Here is a 20,958-nt window from a genome sequence, read left to right as displayed (position 1 = left end):
ACTGCTACTCCTTGTTCTGTCATCACACACCCTGACCCAGAGTCCCTTCCAGATTTCCTGTAGGCCCCCTTTAGGTACTGGAAGGCTCCTATAAGGTCTCCTGAGAGCCTTCTTTTCTCTAGGCTGAACAACCCCAACTCCCTCAGACTTTCTTTGCAGAAGATGTTTTCCAGCCTTCTGATCATTTCTCTTGCCCTCCTCTGGACGTGCTCCATCAGATATTTCTTGTGCTGGCAGCCCCAGAGCTGAACGCAGTACTCCAGGTGGGGTCTCACAAGAGCAGAGCTGGGAGGGAGAGTCACCTCTCAAACTGCTGGTCACGCTTCTTTTGATGCAGCAGAGGATACTGTTGGCTTTTGGGGCCAAAAACACACATTGCTGTTTTATAACCTGTTTTTCATCCAAGTCCTTCTCTGCAGGGTTGGTCTCAATACATTTGTCACTCAGTCTGTATTGATACTGGGGATTGTCCTGGCCCAGATGCTCTTGGCCTTGTTGAACTTCGTGAGGTCTACTTCTCAAACCTGTCAACGTGTCTCTGTGTCATCCCTTCCCTCTAGTTTATCACCTGCACCACTCAGCTTCTTGTCATCCACAAACTTGCTGACAGTCCTCTCAATCCCACTATTGTGCCATTGATGAAGATATTAAATAGTATTAGTCCCATCATGGACCCTTGAGGGACACCACTCATTAGTGGTTTCCACTTGGACATTGAGCTCTTGACTACGAGTCTTTGGATATTGCCATCTAGCTAATTCTTTATCCATCTAACAGTCCATCCATCACACTCTTATCTCTTCAATTTAGTGCCAAGAAACTTGTGGGGGACTGGGTCAAAGGCCTTACAGAAGTCCAGGTAGATGATACCAGTAGCTGCTCCCTTGTCCACTTGGTGAAGTTGTGCTGGTTGTCTACAATCATCTCCTTGTCTTCCATATCTTCACTTTTATCTTTCACCTCTTGTGCTAAATTTCCATTATATTTTTCTTTATTGTTCACTGTGAATACTAAACCTACAGAAGATCAGACAAGTGAAGAGATTGACAGCGTTCTAAAGGTAAGTCTGTATTTACACCTGTTGCTATGTGTATAGTAATACAGTTAGCAAGATGCTTTATACACATCATTAGGACTGAAATCCATGTCTTAGTTTGGCATTTCCAAACTAATAGATTTCTTAGCTGAAGTTTATTAGCTAGGACTACAACTACCTGGTCCCTAGAAGTCAAGGTATGCAGAACTAGCAGCCTCAAATTGCTGGTTCTGCATGGATTTAAAGTGTGTTTGTCTAACATGGTGTTCCTGTACTCAGTATATCCAATCAAATACTCCAGGAAGAAGGCCATACATCACCACAAACTAGGTTTCATGAAATGCATTACTGTAGCTGTGCTACTCTCCAAAACAAAATCTTTAACTGGCTTTTCTGTATCCAGTGTCAGCATCCCATACAGAAAGCACAGTCCACCTTAACCACTTTGAAATTGCTTTCCTTGTCATAAGAATAATCTGAAAAAGTATCTGAAATATTTGTTCAACAGAATTATTAGTCAACTAAATATTTCCATCTTATCAGTGTTTTAATTTATTTTTATGACTGGAACTACTGAAGAAATGTGGAAGAGGCTATACATATTCCCACAACATATCTCCAGAGGTGAAATTTTATAGTGCACTGGCTGTTGATAATATGACAGGATTAAAAGCAGCAATTAAAATGCTGAAAGCTTCTTTTTTCTTCTCGCCATCACCAGAAAATTTTTACCTGCCATCATATTCTGGAGACTGTTCCCACTTTGCCTGCTGTGCCTTTTTGATGCAACAGAAGTTCCCAATCATCTTTTTCTAAAAGTTTCAAATTCTTTATTACCTCTGTGATATTTTGCCAGAAGGTAGGGCATTAGATTTGTGGTATGCTGAGGTTTCCTTTACATGTTTCATTATGGTTGTTGCCTCTCTCTGCAGCAGCCTATGTTTATAACTCAGCAGTTCAGTTTGTTTGCCCAACTCCCTTTGCATTCCTGGGACTTACAACTCACTGCAATATTAGTTCTTGTTGCCAGGGCACTTTGTATAACACTTGACTCTATTTTAATGTACACCTATTTTTGGAGCAATGCAATGAACAGACCTTCTCCTTAGTCGTTTATTTTTGCTCAGACATTTATTTGGAAGTTATTAGTTCTGTTAGGGTATCCACAGATGACAGATTTCTCCATTCATCGGTAGTAGACCAAATATGGCCAAGACCAGATGCTCACAGCTTAAATGTGAACACAGAAAGCTTTATATCCTGTGTGTTAGATTAATCCCAGATAATCTGCATTGATAGTATGGGTTCTCAGTTTTCTTTCTTTTACAGTTTGTTACTTTGCTTTTCTGTGAGTGCACGTTGGATGTAAGATGATACTGCTAGTGAATGGAATATTCTAGTTTTGTGCCAAACTGTACTCACTTTGAACTAATATCGGTGATATAGCTAATATTCACAAATATAAGATGGTTTTGCTCTGAGGGGGTCACACAAAGCAGTAAAATATGATGTGCATTTGTAAAGCCAGTATAATAATGCCCGCCTTTGGCTGAACTGTCTGATCTCTTCTGCATATGCTATGAAGTCTCAAGTGAGGCTGCCCAAGGCTCTTTCAAGCAGAAAGTCATGAAATATCTGGATTCTTTAGAATGTATAACATTGGCTGACAAATATAGTTTCTGTGTGCAAGCAGCCTGGGCTGGAGGCTAAGAGGTTGGATCTCCCAGCTGTGCTGTTTAAATCTGAGACAGGCATTCCTACCAGGGAAAAAAACAGCCAAACACCCACAGTCACCAGTTAAATGAAAAAGTGTTTTCTCCTAGAAGCCTTTTGTGTTGCTTATTTTTGAACAAAACTTGTCTTTACGTTTCAAGTGAAGTGAGTTTCCTGACCACAAAAAGGAAAACAATCCATAAAATGGGAATTGTGAATCTTAAGTGCACTGAATGACAACACAATAGTTACAATGGCATGAATGATGCCTCTATGGATAGACTGTATCCCTGTTTATTAACAGACAAAGTAAAATTCAGGTGAGTGTAACAGGATTGTGAAGCTAATCTGTATTTTCACACCATTATAAAACACCTAGATTTGCTGCTTCAAGTTTTATACAAATAGCACAACAAAAACCTTCAAGCATTCACCATTTTTAAGTTTAACTTAATCATAGTCAGTAATTCCTGCTTCACTTTCTTTCACCTACTTTTTCCTTGTCCAGTGTTTTCTCTCATTACCTTAGTTGATGCAAACCAGTTTATTAATCTTTTTCCTTTTTTTTTTTTTATTTCTGAAAATTGAAATACTTCTTCCTATCAAAAAGTCATCTACTATGCAATTATATCCTTTTTTTTTTTTTTTTCCCCCACTGGATTGACCACCGTCTCTGATAGATTTTGTTGAATGCATTTCTGCGGCTACATAGATCCACTAGTATTGGAAAGAAATGCAAAAATCGTAGGAACTATTTCAGTAAGTGAGAGATCTCTGAAGCTATTTTTTTGTTTGTTTGTTTTTGGTTTTGTTTTCAAGATCAGGAATGGTTTGGCAGAGGAAAAAAAGGGGTAGGTTCATGCAGAAGGGATGTATGCTTCTGGATTTTGTGGTACAGCAATCTATCTTAGATTATCTAACTGGAAAAATAACCTTCAGGGTTAAATAATAACTTCTGGTTTCCATATCTCAGATGTGGATAAGAACACAGTAATTGAACAGTAGCTAGGAAGGCATTATCCTCAAATAGTGAAAAGGGCAAAAATATTACTAGACACAGGGGCATGGGCATGAGTGTGATCAGTGTTATCAAACTGTTCCCCCAGCCATGCAAAACAGTGAACAGGGTTTTGTAGCATTCACCATTCTTCCTTTTCAATGAGGGCATACAATAATGCACTTCCATGTGGTTGTGCTGAAAGGCACCTCTAAACCTACGAAAGGGCTACATTGCTTTGCACAGTTATTTCTCAAATGAAACGTAACTGCTATCACAAGGTCTCCCAACAGTTTTGTAATGTATATTGCCACTACATTTCTCTCTAGGGAGAGATGGGAAGATCTGCAATGCCACAGAAGGAATAACCATGAAAACAAAGCATACCGTTAACCAATGTAACTTTCAAATAGATTTATTTTCTTCTGGGGAGATTTTACTTCGGTATCTGAGTTAATTATCCTAAATGTAGACAAAACAATGGCATATTCTGCTATCGTACTCAATACTCCAAAGGCGCAAAGGTTTTGGCAGCAGATAACTCACCCTTTATCCATCTTTGCATGTGGTAGAACACCCATAGCATACCATTTGTCAGCATAATGGCAATTCCTGTATTCCCTCACTGCCTAGAAGAAAAGATTTAAATACAACATTGGTTCTGGCTATGGAACAGTCATCTAAAAAGCTTGAAACTTAAGCCTCTTATTAGTTTCACAATATCTGGGAGATCTGGTACAGTACATTCCTGCAAAAGCCCTGCTTAAATCTGTGGCCAGTATCTCTCAAACTGTGATCAGGACACAGAGTATGCATATGTTTTATTTAGGTTCTACAGTGAGTTATTAAAGGAATAAGGCTACCTGACAACTGATCATTTCAAGAAGGAAATGCTAGTTAAAATAGTTAAAATAAAATGTGTGAAATCAGCTGGGCTCTTCAGACTCTCAGGACTTGATTCCTTTGTTAGCATCACAGCACTGGAGACCAGGTGGTTAGAGGAGGATACTGTGAAATGTAGAGAGGAACAGACTGCTACAGTTTGCTTTCTTCCTTCTAATGCATTTTAGGTCTTATTGGTAAAGAAAGTCCAAAAATTCAGACAGAGGTATGATTGAGGAGAGTAAAGGCAATGTGCAATGAGCTACGTAGACTTTGTTTTTACTTGGTGGAGCAGTATGAACTCCAAAGTAGGTCAGGTCACAAGTACATTCATTTTGTAGACTTGACCTTGTACTCAGTGGACATTTAACCCCATCACAAAACCACTGGATAATGTAATAAATACCAATTTTGAAACAGCCCTGTTGGTACAGTATCTTTTTCTTGGCAACTGATTCCTGCTGAAAAGGGACCAAAAGAGTTCAGGATGCAAACTTTTAAAATACTATTCTTCTCCAACATCATGTGTACTGGTTTTTTACTGATAAGTTGATAGCTGGATATTGCAAGTACATTAATTTCTTAGATATCTGAAGACATATACAGAAAATGTAGTTAGATACATAAACAGGAGATGAGATCAAGATTACCCTGTTAGTGCCAACTTATTCTTAGTTTAGGCAGTCATTGTTAGATATACTTCGTTTCTTCTACTTTTTTTTTTTTTCCTTCCTCTTATCTTTGCTGCTCTCTGTCCTCCTACTAAGGCTGAGCAGCAGCCAGTGAATAACACTCCTATGTGAACAGCTTTATAAAGGAATTCATTATGAAGAGTTCCAGCCAAATGGAAAGAGGACATGAAGTGAAGGATAGAATCTGGCCATTAAACTTTCTAATTTATGATTAAGTATGATCAAGTCTAAAACATTGACATCTGGTATTATTCCAAGAATGAACTTGATTGTTTTCTTTAGCTTGTGTTGTTCTTATTGAGAAAAAATAAAAAATAAAAAAAATAAAAAAGATGTAAATGATGTGCTTTGAGCTGAATTAACTGTAACTGAAACTCTTGTCAGCTTTAAAGACAAATAGAGTCATAGCCAGTACTGCATACCAGTGAAACATTTCATATTGAGCTTCCTTGTTTTCTTTTACATTTATTTGCTTTCCTTTCTATTTTCAGAATAAAATGTTTGAGTTTTTTGTTTGTTTGTTTGTTTTTCTACTTTTTTTTTTCTCCCTATCCAGATGGATCTTTATTGGAAACTGTGTGAGGTTATCCACTTTAATTAGACCCCTAGAAGAGCCAAACCCCAAATTTTAGAGCTCTTCAGAGTTCTTCCATTAGCAAGACAGCTCACATGAGATGTGTGTACTGGGAAACAAACGAATTTCATTTTTCAATTCTTCCACTGAAGCTATAGAAGTGATTTCATTTTATTCAAGACCAGGGAAGTCTTCAATGCGGGCACTTCCATGTAGGGACTAATGGCTCCATGGAAGCTGCACTCCAAATATCCAAGAAAATTTCACCAAGACTCCACACAGGGGAGAGGAATAGCCCACATATTAGGGACTTACATGCAAAGGAACTAAGTTTTAAAAAATAAAAACCAGGTAAGATAAAATAAATATTTGACTTTCCAAAGCAGTTGAGTACTTTCTATCAGATCCAGGAAATAAATTCATATATTTTAGTGAAGGAATAGAAATATTCAGAAGATAATACAGCTCACGTATTAATAATACACTTTATACTTTCATGTAAAGTATGTTCCTTCCTCCCTTTAGCTTCAGGATTGTAAATACTTGTCTTGCCTGCTGATCTTGTTGGTTTTCACTTTTTTTCACCATCTATTTTTACCATCCATTCTTTTATAAAAAAGATTTTTTTTTAAAAAAAGTCGCAATTTAGGAAGCGATTTAGAATCATAGAATCATAGAATATCCCAAGTTGGAAGGAACCCACAAGGATCATTGACTCCAACTCCTGTCTCCACTGAGGACTACCTAAAAAGTAATTAAGTCTAAAAACAGTATAACAGCATTGTCCTAACAATTCTTGAACTCCAGCAGGCTCAGTGACCACTTCTCTGGGGAGCCTGTTCCAGAGCCCAAGCACCCTCTCAGTTAAGAACATTTTTGTAATATCCAGTCTGAACCTCCCCTGATGCAGCTTTGTGCCGTTCTCTTGGGTCCTGTCCCCACAGAGCAGAGATCAGTGCCTGCCCCTCCGCTCCCCTCATGAGGAAGCTGCAGGCCACCACGAGGCCTCCCCTCAGTCTCCTCTACTCTGGGCTGAACAAACCAAGTGACCTTAGCCACTTCTCATATGTCTTGTCCTCTAGACCCTTCACCATTTTAGCTGCCCTTCTTTAGACACTCTCTAATAATTTTATATCCTTCTTACACTGTGGTGCCCAAAACTAGACACAGCACTCAATGTGAGGTTGCACCAGCACAGAGTAGAGGGGGACAATCACTTCCCCAGACCAGCTAGCATTGCTGTGCTTACAGTTGGTACTTTTGGCTGCCAAGGCACATTAATGACTCATATTCAACTTGCCCAAACACCCAGATCCCATTCTGTGGGGCTGTTCTCCATCTTCTCATCCCCCAGTCTGTACTTATATCCAGGACTTCCCCATCCCAGATGCAGAATCCAGCACTTGTTCTTGTTAAACTTCATGGGGCTGGCGATTGACCAGCCCTCTAATTTGTCAAGATGCAAGACCTCTCTGCCATTGAGGGAGTCAAAAGCTCCTACCAATTTATTGTTGTCCACAAACTTACATAGTATACATTTGAGTCCTGCATTAATTTATGAAATCATTTAAGAGATCTGGCCCTAAAATGGAGCTACCAGTTGCCACCTCCCCAGTGATTTACCTTTGAAAATTTGGATATCTAAAAAGCTGAGTATGACATTATACTTACATAGTTGCCCAAGCTGACAGAGATAAATAGGCACCTTTGCTACCCTTCCTAATATACTCCTGAGATGGGTGGAATTAATGAAACATTATTTTTCTTTTTCTCTCTCTTGACTTTAGAGACATTCTAGTTAATGTAGACCACATCTCTATCTTTTAAATGGAAATAAGGTGAAATTAGTCCCACTTCTGCTGTATGGCTTCAGTAATCATAGAATCATTTAGGTTGGAAAAGACCCTTAAGATCATCGATTCCAACCATTACCTAACACTACCAAGTCCGCTACTAAACCATGTCCTTATGCACCACATCCACAGGTTTCTTAAACACCACCAGGTTTGGTGACTACACCACTTCCCTGGACAGTCTGTTTCAATGACTAGCTGTTTACATGAAGATGTTCTTCCTGACATCTAATCTAAACTTGCCCTGGTGCAACTTGAGGCCATTTCCTTGTGTCCTTTGTCACCTGGGAAAAGAGACTGACAACCTTCTTTCAGGTAGCTGTGAAGAGTGATGAGGTCTCCCTTCAGCCTTCTTTTCTCAGGACTAAACCCCAGTTCTCTCAACCACTCCTCATATGTCCTGTTTTCTAGTCCCTTCAACAGCTTTGTTGCTCTTCTCTGAATGCATTCCAAAAACTCAATATCTTAATTCTAGTGAGGGGTCCAAAAGTGACAACAGCGCTCTTACCAGTGCCAAATACAAATGGACTATCACTTCCCTGGTCTTGCTGGCCACACTATTTCTGATGTAAGCAAGGATGTTCTTGGTCTTCTTGGTCACCTGGGCACACTCTGCTGGCTCATGGTGGACCAGCGGTCAGCCCATACTGCAGACTCCTAAGTTGGTTTGTGTTTCCGGTAGTTAATGAAATCTAAACAAAAGTGATATATTTAACAATATTTGAACTGGAACAGAGTGACAGAAGTCTGCATTTTGTCTGATGCTGTGTAAGTCTTTCACATCGGACTACAGATTAGTGCTGAGGGAACTAATAAAATAACAAGTCAGATTCCATTTTAAAATTATCCCTCACCCCTCAAGAAAGAAATATTGGTATCAGTCATTCTAAGTGATTTAATTATATATATATTTAACCAATAGCCACACTTTTAAACAGAATTTTCTATTATAGTGCATTTGAATATTAAATATGCAAATGCAAAGAGTAGCTAAATATTCTTGCACTTAACCCTACTTCCTCCTTCTAAGAGGCTCTAGTGCTTGTTCTTAAGATGAAAGTATATCTATTGTGACAAAGCAACTGCAGAATAGTGCAGTGGAAAGATACACTAGACCAAGAAAAGTCTCATCTACTAGGTAAATGAATTAAAAAAACAGCTCTGGAGCCTTGTCTTGGCAAAGAAAAGACAAAATCTGTCATGACTTTGCTGCCTGTATTTATTGTTTGTTTGTTTGTTTGTTTGTCTGTTTTCCAATGGGTTGTTAAGAACTTCAGATAATGATTGACCTGATTCACTTGAAAACAGTTAAGAATTGGGATCCTCTAACCAATGTCAAATCGTTAAAAAAAAAAAAAAAAAAAAGGGGGGGGGTGAGGAAAAACCTTAGAACACACAAATACAGTAGCTGTACTGATGACATTTCCTCTAGTGTCAGTAGGTGTAAACTCAGCAGTGGTCAATAGCAGTCTTGCTGGTCTGACATGGCAGGTGCTGGTTGCTTTTAAGGCAGATTCCATTAGAGGTGCTTCTTCAGCACTGCATTGCACAGGACTTGTAAGAAGAAGGAACACGTTTTATTACACCATCTGATATAGCTAAAAGAAATGGGCAAGGCTGAGTGTGCACAATACATGAAATAAAAGCCTCTACTTTTTTTCTGTCTAGAAAGAGATATTACCTCTTCATGTCTATCAAATGGAAACTTCTTGGCTTCATTTCTCATTTCTAGTCTAAGAACTTAAGAATATAAAGACAGTATAATTGGTCCTTGAACTTAACACAAAATTCATGTTTACTTGAGATGTAACATAATTTGCAGCACAACACTTTAAAATTAAACTCATGCTCTATGCAGGTGAGAATTGTAGCTGTTACCAAGGAATAACTAGAGAACACCTGATTGTCCTGCTAGATATTTCATCAGCATTTTCACAATTGCAGATATTCACAGAAACATTGCAAAGTCTGATGAATTCTTTTAAAATGTCAGCAAGTTATGTCTAAAAATTGCTGTATTAAAAAAAAAAATAGAAAAAATGAGTAATACGTGGAGAAAAACACTAGGCTGCTATGCTTCAAAGGACCATTTTAGAAATTTCTCTCAAACACCAGGAGAGCTACAACTGTGGCTAGATCATTTCTGTGGAACTCCTTGATAAACCCTTCTGAATATATTCTGTTATATAGCAGCATGAGTATATTGTTCTCTTTGGCTAAAAACAATTGTAATTTTAGCAAGTTAAACATCAGCTGTGGTAATGGATCTCCAGATTACCTCTACACTTGTGGTTTACTAAATGATCTGCAATCTCTTCTTGAATGCAATTCTGAAGATATCACTGAGTATTAAGATTCCTGTGGAAAAACATATCAGCTTTCACTTTGTCAGTAGCCATGGTCTCATGGTAACTATGACATGTCTGGATCAATTTTAGGCATAGACAACTTAGGGAGCTGGCTAGAACAGCAGACTGCCAGTGATACAGCTTGTTCCATGTCTAACGTGCGCTAACACATCAGTGGTCAGTGGGAGAGTGCAGAAGGAAGAGCATGACAGTTCAGAGAGCTGCAGAGAACAGCTCTCAGTATTGGCTGCAACTATATTTGTGAGGCCCAAGGAGAGCAGAAAGAGTAGGAGTTGCCAACAACCACTTTCAATGTCTACTTGCCTAGCACAGATTCTGCTTCAAGTTCTTCCCTTCAAAGTTACCTACCATACATTTTTATCTACATTACTGACAAGTTTTGGGGCAGCTCCAGCTTCAGATAAAGGGTACAAGCCTAGGGGAGCTAGGATTTTAAGGGTATTTTTACCAAGAGCAGGGAACATGGTTGCCACCTACTGTTCATGGTAACTGGAGCATCCTAAAAAGTCACTCCTCTGGAGTCCCGTGAGTGAGCTGCAAAGTGGGTGATAATTCCCTTTTGTGGAAGGGGTAAAATGAAAAAATAGGCCACCACCTACTGTCTAAGCCAGCTATCTAGATATTTGGAGAGCATCTGTGGAAAGTAACAGATATATCACAATCTCTGTACATCAGAGCAGATAAATAAATCAGAATTTTTAATGCTTATTTTGGCAGCAACTTGAAGCTAAAAGCTTATTGTTAAAGTAGACAAGAGAAATGTGAAAAAGACAGGAAGCAGGCAGAGGAAGACCGAGGAAACTATTAATAAAAGCTATACTTACATGCCAAAACTTTTATTAAGCTGGTTAATTATTGCTCAGGCAGTCCAGTTTAGCTCTCCTAGCTGTTGTCCTAGTTTCATTTTCTTTAGTCATAAAGAAGCAACAAAGCATAAGAACTGAACACATTATTCAACTACTACATTTTCTTGGTCTCTTTCAAATGATCATATGTTGCTTTTTGGTGAAATTATTTTTAAAACGTGGTCAGGCTTTATATATATATAACCTGCATCAACAGAGTAGTGGCCAACAGGCTGAGGGAGGTGATTGTCCCCCGCTACTTTGCCATTGTGAGGCCCCCCTTGGAGTGCTGCATCCAGGTCTGGGGCCCCCAGAACAAGAAGGATGTGCGTCTGTTAGAGGGTCCAGAGCAGGACGACGAAGATGATCAGAGGGCTGAGCACCTCTCCTATGAAGAAAGGTGAAGAGAACTGGGGACGTTCTGAAGCCTGAAGAAGAGAAGACTCTGGGGTGAGCTTATTGCAGCTTTTCAGTACTTAAAGAGGGCTTATAAAAAAGATGGAGAGCAACTTTTTGCTCAGTCAGAGAATGACAGGACAAGGGAGAATGGTTTTAAACTAAAAGAGGGAAAATTTTTATTAGAGGTTAGGAGGAAATTCACTCAGAGGGTGGTGTGGCACTGGTTGTCCAGAGAGGTTGTGGATGCCCCATTCCTGGAAGTGTTCAAGGACAGGCTGGATGAGGCCCTGGGCAACCTGAACTAGTGGGTGGCATCCCTGCCCATGGCAGGGGGTTGGAACTAGATGATCTTTAAAGGCCTTTTCAACCCAAGCCATTCTATGATTCTGTGAACCTGCCGTGAATAAAGATACTTCAAACTGGAAAGAAAATCTGAAAAGTAATCACGTCTAATACTTTATAAGATTAGCTGTTACAGGATACATTCTATAATGATTATAGGCTCTACTGTCTCATTTACTTGCTCCATTGACCTGTGTTCCCCAGCTTCTGTCAAATGGCTCTGTAAAGGTTTTGTCTTTCTGGCCACAATTGCTGCTTGCAGCAGCAGGAGAATAGTCCGTGCACCTCCTCATAATCACCTATCCCCATGAACAAATTATCAAGAAGCCCAACTTCTCCAGAAAAAAAATGGTGATCAGAAAGATGAACCTGTCCCACCCTTGTAGTCCTCTTCTTTCTCTTTCCCCTTTCCAAGGAGACATAATCAGTCTATAAAAAAACTTTGCCTTTGTGTAAGATATTACTTTCATTAATTAATAATTCAGTTATTACTTTTAGCTGAGTTGTTTTAACCCTAGATTTAGGATTAACTGTTGCTCAATTTGAGATAACTCAAAGAGTTTTGCATTTCAGAAAGTGGTGAACTTTTGATCTTAAGTCAAACCAACTCCTGTAAGGTAGCAGTAGTGTGCACCACATCTAGACTACTCATTCCTAGGTAGTTGTGAATACTTTGGTATGAATTGGTGCATTACACAAGAAGCTAGGTGTAGGCAAGCCTTAAATCTGCTGCTCCTTTAGCTGTGCTAAATGAAGAGAGGAATATTGAAAGGGTTTTCTAATCCACATTTTATGCTGGTCTTGAGCACATCCTTGGATCTAATCACCAGTAGAATTCTAGGTTTTAATCTAATGGGATTGTTGTAGCTCTCTGTTCATATTTCCACTGTGACTCGGTTATTTGTTTAACTTTTGGTGTAAAAAATGGGAAAAAAGTTTCCTTTAAGCAAAATAAAAGCTGCATCTCTGAAAGCTGCTGCAGATTTTTGTGAATTGAAATTAAAATTCTCTTTTTTTATCTGAAATGAAAGCTCGTTTATGTTTATATAAAAAAATGACCCATGAGTCAGTCACGAGTTGCAAATGACAGCCAATAAGATAGTTGTAAACTCAAACTAGGAGAAATATTAAAATTGGAAATAATACATACTATTTAATTAATTAATTAATAATTAATTAAGAAATTAAGTAAGAAATCTTATTCATCATTTCATATGGTTAGTTCATTTCTCTAGTATTTTGGGTTCAAGGTCTGTATTGGTAGCTCTTCAGGTAAATATGTTATAAGAGGAGCTCTCAAACTGTAATCTCTGCAGTGTCAGTATTCTGCAAAGACAAGGCAATTACTTGGTTGTACCTTTTGTTTTAGTGTACTTCATCTAAGTCATTTAAGGTACCTTTAAAATGAAAGAAGTCTGGTTTCCTGTCTCCAGAAATAGTCTAGTATAAAGTAAGATTAATATCTTTGCTCAAGCGTACAAAATGCTACTGATCTTGGCTTCCTCTGATGACCTGAAAACTTTACAAAAAAAAAAAAAACGTACTCAGAATTCTGCAAGATGAAGTTCTTCATTTCTTGCAAATCATACACAATTTAGAACTGTTGTTGCCAATTTGCAGTCAGTGATCTGCAAAGAACATACCTGACATATGATGTGACTTCCCCTCCTTCTAACCATTAAATCACTTTAAATGACAGTTAGGAATAGGAAAAATACTTTCCAAATATTATTTTTCTGTATAAACACATGCTGCCATTGACATAGGGTTGTTTAACTGGAGAAGGATGTGGTTTGCAATTCACATTCCCTTTTAAGTATGATCCATACTGCAGCAATATTGTTAAACTTTAATGTATGTTATGCATTGTACCATGATTGAAAAGCTTTAAAGGTATTCTTAATGAGATCAGATGATCATTGCTTGTGTATTGTAGCTTCTACTGATTTCACATGGACTTTGACATTCACAAAGAATACAAAATGGCTGGCTAGCTTGCAAGAAGATCTCTGAAGTATCCTCAGTAAGGAAGTATTGTATCATGGCAACATTGCTTGGTCCTACTGCATTTTTTTCTTGTGCTTCATTTGTTTCTTCATCCCCTTACCTTTTCTAAGATCAGAAATATTTGAGTTTGAAAGGAGAAGCACAGGTGTTGTCTGTATTAGAACAATAGGCTATAGAATTTTATGAGTTAGAATTAAAAATGACAAAGCTTTCTCTGGAACCATTTTATGGACCTAACTTAATTATAAAAAAGATTAGCTTTATGAGAAAACAGTCCATCCACTTTAATAACTAGATTATTAAATTGGGTATTACTATTACTCATTGTTTATTGGTTCTGTGTACTGTGCACAGCAGAGTGAGAATGTGACTGTAGTACAGAAAGGTCTTCTGGCAGCAAGTTTGGTATAATTCTGGTGTTATAGCTACCATTTGATTATGCACATATTACTACAGTTTTTGTTATAATCAACTTGCGATTGAGAATATGCAGTCTGAAGCTTTCTTGAAGTGGAAAGTGTTTCATAATCAGTTTGAGAGTTAAAGTGTTACCTACAACAAAACAAAACCCCTTTTCTTAGAGTTAGGAACATGATAACAGACTTTGAGTTCTTATCAAATTCTCCTTAGGAGTATGCGACCAGAAACTTAACTGAAATGTTCCAAAGAATGTTTTCATGGGCATCCGTGAATAATCAGTACTAGAAGTGCTGATAGATTCAATTTGTTCTTATTTTAAAGTGACCATATTGATACCTATTATGCATACCCTGGTTGAAAGCCATACAAAGAGGGGGAACAAAACATCGCATACCTAAACCAAGAGCATCTGGAAAATGAAGCAAGCAGTTCCAGATAAAGTTATGTACTGGCAACATCTTTGCACAGCATCTCTCCAAAGTTTAATTTTCACAGAAAGAATCCTTATTTAAATAAATGCCTTACGGTGACACCTATATAACATGTTACAGAAGTTTGAATTCATCTATGTATACACAGGTATAAATTGAAAAAATAACCCTATACTGCCTAATAAACAATTTACTGAGAATGGGAGTGATGTAGTGGTGATATAGTTTTCAGGAGGCTAAAAATGTCTACTTATTTATTAGTTGCAGAATTAGTAAATTTCAGCACTTTCTGGGCAAGTCGTGGGAAATGTTTTAGCTGGTCAGTTTTGTTGACTAGATACTATCATAATGAGTGCCTTATTTTATACTTACTCACCACATAAACTAATTAAATCTGTTGTTGTATTTCTGCATATAAATATAAAAATCCCCATGGCTTACTTTTATGCACCAAAATGCTATTTTTATGCTGATCTATTATTCAGTACATGATACATCTTCTTAACTCTTCAATGGCTGCAACTGCCCACCACATGTAGTTCACATACCTCCCTTTTCAGTTAGGGGTTATATACAGCTCCCTGTTGGCTTGTCTGAACTCACCCTCCTATTGCCTTTTCCCATAGCCTTGCCTTTGTGGTCAGTCTGTTTTTCTCTTTTAGTTCAATTGCCTCAACTCAGTATACACCTCATCCAGCTCTTATCACCACATTATTTCCTTCTTTGTGTTTAGACAGTAACTTAAAACAGTAGCTTCCATTTTACCCATAGGAACTAGGTTAGACAGACCAGCACAGGGTATTTCTATGTTGAACAATTGTGGTGTTGATTCTGGAATAAACTGAATTCCCCAGAACAATTAGCCTGAAGGAGGCTTCTGCTATAAAATACTACAATAGGAAAATCACCTGGGAAATTATTCCTGTGTTGATAAGAGCCTTAGCCATATTTTTTTGATATTTCAATTCTTTATAATATTGTGTGTGTGTGTTTGTTTGTTTGTTTCAAGAGCTGTTGTCATTACAACAACAACATCAACAAAATAATAAATGAAATTATTTTTAACATACATTGTGTTTACAAGCTAAAAAAGTGAGCTCTAGGAGTCTCAATTTTCAATGCCTCATTCACAGTAATTCTCCACACTCACAGATAAATGTTGCAGTGTTTTATAACTAACACTCCAAGCACAATTTATTTCAGGGAATTGACCTGGAGAAATGTTCTACAGGTGGTCATAAGAGTTTTAGGGGGTCTAAGCATTAACGTGTGCTTAGGAGTACCTTAAAAATACAAGCTAGCTTTAGGTGGACCGTAAGCATGCTGAACAACTTTGAAAATGCAAGATGCATTCTCCAGACAATTAAATTGGTAGTCTTAAAGAGAAAAATAAAAACCAGAATAATCCAGTATTTCAAACTATCTGTTTCTCTAAAAATGCTTTTTGATCTCTCATGCCAGATTCTAACTTCATTTGCAGTAATATTTCCCTAAAGAATTTCACTTGAGTCAGCATGTTTGCACTGGATTTACACCAGCAGAAATTAGAAAAGTGTTTGCAAATGGATTGGAAAGTCATATATTTTTCCTGGTTTCAGGGTATAAGTTAATACATTCAGCTGTAAGCTTGAAACCATTTTTCTAATTTTTTTTTTCTTCCATTGTGCATAAATGAGGTGATCTGCATATTATGTTATTTGGTAAAATGTTAAAGTGATTTGGTTTAATGTTAAAGTTGATCAGAAGGCTGGAGCATCTCTCCTATGAAGAAAGGTTGAGAGAGCTGGGACTGTTCATCTTGAAGAAGAAAAGGCTCCAGGCTGACCTTGTTGCAGCTTTTCAGTACTTAAAGGGGGATTGTAAAAAAGATGGAAAGCAACTTTTTGCTCAGTCAGACAATGACAGGACAAGGGGGGATGGTTTTAAACTAAAAGAGGGGAGATTTAGATTAGACGTTAGGGGGAAATTGTTCACTCAGAGGGTGGTGAGGCACTGGCACAGGTTGCCCAGAGAAGTTGTGGATGCCCCATCCTTGGAGGTGTTCAAGACCAGGTTGGATGGGGCTTTGAGCGACCTGGTCTAGTCATAGGTGTCGCTGCCCGTGGCAGGGGGGTTGGAACTAAATGATCTTTAAGGTCCCTTCCAACCCGAGCCGTTCTATGATTCTATGATTCTATGAAAATGCCCTCAAAGCTAAATGACATTGATATTTTTAAGTATTTTCCATGTGTGGTTTTAATAGGGCTAATGTTAAACAGAACTACATTTTTAATATAAAAAATTTACACGCATTATTTTTTCTATTGGTATCAGTTGGCTACTTTATATTATAGAAGATAAGAATGCTCAAGAAACGCTCAAATACACTGTTACAGTATAGAGTACATGCACATCACTGCCTGTCACATCACATTCAAATGATTTCTGCAGAAGAAACATGAGGATAGGGAGGGAGAATGGTAGAGGCCACCTTTTCCTGGATATTACTCCTCTCAGTCTTGGTAACTGACTTTCTGGCCTCCCTGTGGTAACTACTGCTGTCTTGAAAGATGCTTATTCACGGGCAATATTGTCTTGGAACCTGTTTTAAAACCAGAAAGAAAAGAAAAAAAAAAAAAAAGTGTTCAGAGACATAAAATACTTTGTGCAACATTTCCTGGAGTAATTAGTCACTCAGCAAAACATGCCAGTAACTCATAGCAGCATTTTGTCTTGAACAAATTCAGAATGGAAAATATAGTTATAAGCTGCTTAAGAGACCTGAATTTAATATTCTCAAAACTAAAAATCTGCACCTGCCAATGAAGACATATGAATGCACAGGCAAGATATAACCACAGGCAAACCTCCACAGCTGACTGCAGATAGCTCCGAGTACCACACTTGTATCCCCCTGGCCAGAAGCAAGCCAGCTGCAGCAGGGAAGTCGTGTAGCCTTCCTGCAGAAGGCACGTTAAATCAAATGCAGCATTTTGTTAACATGACTGTACAGCTTCTGGACCAGAGGTGGGTTTTTGTTGTTTTTGTTGTTGTTAGGTTTGGGGTTTTTACCGTTGATTTGTTGGGTGCGTAGGCAGATAAACTTGACTCTGCCTGGACATGTCCCTGCAGCATGACTAAAAAGAGGCAGAAGTCCTGTGGGAAAAAGGATGTGATCATTTAACTTACGCCTGTATTATAATCACATTCATAAAAGGGTGAATTAATGTTGTGCAGGCAGCTTTAATATTGGCATTCTCCTACTTACTTGAAAGGATTATGTCACAACTTTAATAAAGTTCTTTTAATATCTTGTATGTGTACATAATCTCTCTCACACACCTATATAGTTCTTTTTATCTCTTTAATTGTCTAATCTTTTAAAAAATCCTATTAAATTTTTGGCTTTGTTATGGATTTGAAGCAATGGTCTGCAGAATGCCATTAATTAAGTGTTATGTAAAAAAAATTTACTTCTATTTGTCAACTTTAAGTGAGATGCATATCAATATACATGATTGCAATTTGACTTTTGATTTTGGAGAAAACACTAAAAATGAAGACCTACTTTCACAGCTGACTGTTAGTTATTAATTTGTAGAATTGTAACATGCCTATCCCCATTCCTTCCTAAGAAAATGTTTGTTGTTGTTTTTTTTTTCCCACTACTTCCAGTAATGATCGTTACTTTGTCCAAACTTTGGTGTGTCACTTATTGTTCCAAGGTAATGTCATGGCAGAAATTGAAGTTTTTACTCTGAATGATGTCATACTGTCATGATAGGTTATGCATCTATAATATTTGCATTGTTATTTTTTCTCATTTAATGCATTCAGTTTATTTACTTTTAGAAAGTAATTTAAACAGGTGCACACAATATATATATTTGTATGCTTAAGACCTTTTTTAAGCAGTGATGCTTTTTAAAGTTCCATTAATGTCTAGTAGTACTTCAGATCACTCCCCTTGTTGTACATCCCTTTGAACTTGCAATGTGGAATTTCAAATTCTGTTTTACTTCAAATTCAATTCAAATTCAAGGATTTCAAATCTTGATTGTCCTTTCAGAAGTCCTAATAAGCTTCTCTATGCTATTCAGTTTAACATACTATGGATCAGTTTGAAATTTGTCTGTTCCCATTGTTCAATTCTGTTTCATCTTGTTATTGAATATGTAGAGTATCAATATGCAAAGTAAGCAATTCTGGCATATTTATTTTGGATAAGAATTGACTGATGCTTACTCCTAATAAATGCATTTGTGAAACACTTGGAAAAAGGTCCTAATGAGGTTGTTCTTTACAAAAGGTACCATACCCTTTGTATAGACAGATATTTGTTGGAACATCTGTCCAAGAATGTGAAAAATTAACATAGGGGTAGATAACAAGACAGGAATAGAATGAAATCAAAATGCCACTTGACAGGTGTAGGCACACAAAGAAAAGAGTCCTGAAGAACTTTTAAAATAATTGTAAGCAATGTAAAGCTGAGGGTATAACCATAATATTAAAAAGGTGAATAGACAAGGAAGGGGAGTTCAATACCTTAAACAATTCTCCATATTAGCCACTTTTGTGTAGCATTACATATGCTTATTAAAGCTGGGGAAAACAGCTAAGCTGACTGAAACTTTACTTTTTGGTTTTTTTTTGATCATTTCTGCTTTTTCAACCTCCTATTATAGTCTTCAGCGTCTTTAGCTTTGTTCTTGCACAACCCCATTATCAGTGGCAGATCTACAGCAATGGAGAAGGGTGGAAGGAGGAGTTGGGCCTACAAATTTTCATTGGCACCATGAGACACACTCATTTTAATGCATATATTTTAGAATATCTGTTAGTATTGCTCTAAAAATGATTATTTGGATATATGAATTAAATATGGAATATATATCATATAGTCTTCTACACACCAATGTTCTGCATATGGAGTAGTTTTCATAAATTACCTAATTTCTGTACGGCATAATTTAAAAAAAAAAAAATCATTTTGGGTATTAATATTTTTAACCTATTGCTTCAACACTAACATTATTTTTTGTATCACTTACTGTAAATATGCAGAGAATGTCAAGGGAACAGTACAGAACCCTGTCCTAGGACAAAAGGTAGTTCTGGTTTACCCACCACTGAAGAACAGTAGTGAAGAAAAGGCACTGCACACTAATATAAGTAAATATGTCTTTTGTGCTCTAATGATTGTCAAGCTGGACCCTCCTGACCTGTCAAAATGAGTTAGTTTCAGCAAGAAAATATACTACTTGAGAGGTCAGGTCATAGACAATTCAGATGGAGAATAAGTAACAAGTGAACCTAAACAGCCATCAGATCCCAGCAAGTTGTCAGGGTAAAGGTTATCAGTCAAAGCACGAAAATACGCCATTGGCTTAGAATGAAACTTTAACAAATGACTTTTCCATTCTAAATGTTTTCTTAATTGTGCAGCAGTAATTACTCAGGGGGATGTTAAGACTGGAAAATATGACAACAGCAATTGAAAAGTATATGGAAGAATGAGAGAAGGGCATAAAAAACTTTTTCAAAGAGACATTCTTTCCTTCCTTACCAGCAAAGTAGAGCAAGGATTCATATTTAACTCCTTAAATGAATACACCAAATTTGGCAAGAGAAATAGCTATGAGCATTAACTCATTTCTAAGTCTGAAAGGAGGTAGAGATATTCATTTCAGTGTTGACAGAGTTCTTTCTATGAATTTTTAGCCACGTGTTTTAGATTATGTGAGGAATTTAAGTGATTTCAATAATAAACTCTCCATTGGCTCAGTGGAGAGCTAAGGTTTAGATCCAGCTCAGCTCAAGTCAGGCAATGGAATTACCTGTAAGTAGTCATGCACCTGAGAGTGCAGTCACTGTGTGTGTTCAGGAATCAATCAAGAATGAGTGATCCTGCAAGGCATATCTTCCACTACAACATTGCCTTAGCCTCTCTCTCTCTCTCTCTCCCTCTCTCTCCCTCTCTCTCTCTCTCTCCCTCTCTCTCTCTCTCTCTGTCTCTCTCTCTCTTTCTTTCTTTCTTTCTCTGATTCTAAGGACTGTAGGAGGCAACCTGGACTCCTACCATAGGCATCTGAATTAGGAGGAGAAAGTATTTACTTAGGCCTCCAGTTTTGGTGCCTGAATTGGACTGGTGAGATGAAGTAGCATAAATCAGTACATATGAGTATCCTGCACTTTCTCTAAGTTATGTAGGATTTGTCCTTTTAAATGCTAAATACTTAGGCAAAATATTAATGGTATACCCACATTGCAGGGGAGGAACTCATTCAAAAAAATTGAGGGGCTGATCAGAGACTGAGGAGAATTTCTCCCCTCTTCTCCTGAGGATTCCAAAGATTTTCTTGCCCTTGTCAATCAAATCCATAGATCAGAAGGAGAAGTCTGAAGCACAAACCTGT

Source organism: Anser anser (genome assembly GCF_964211835.1).
Source record: "Anser anser genome assembly, chromosome: 1".
Classification (NCBI taxonomy): Eukaryota; Metazoa; Chordata; class Aves; order Anseriformes; family Anatidae; genus Anser; species Anser anser.
Note: the sequence above shows the minus strand (reverse complement) of the source record.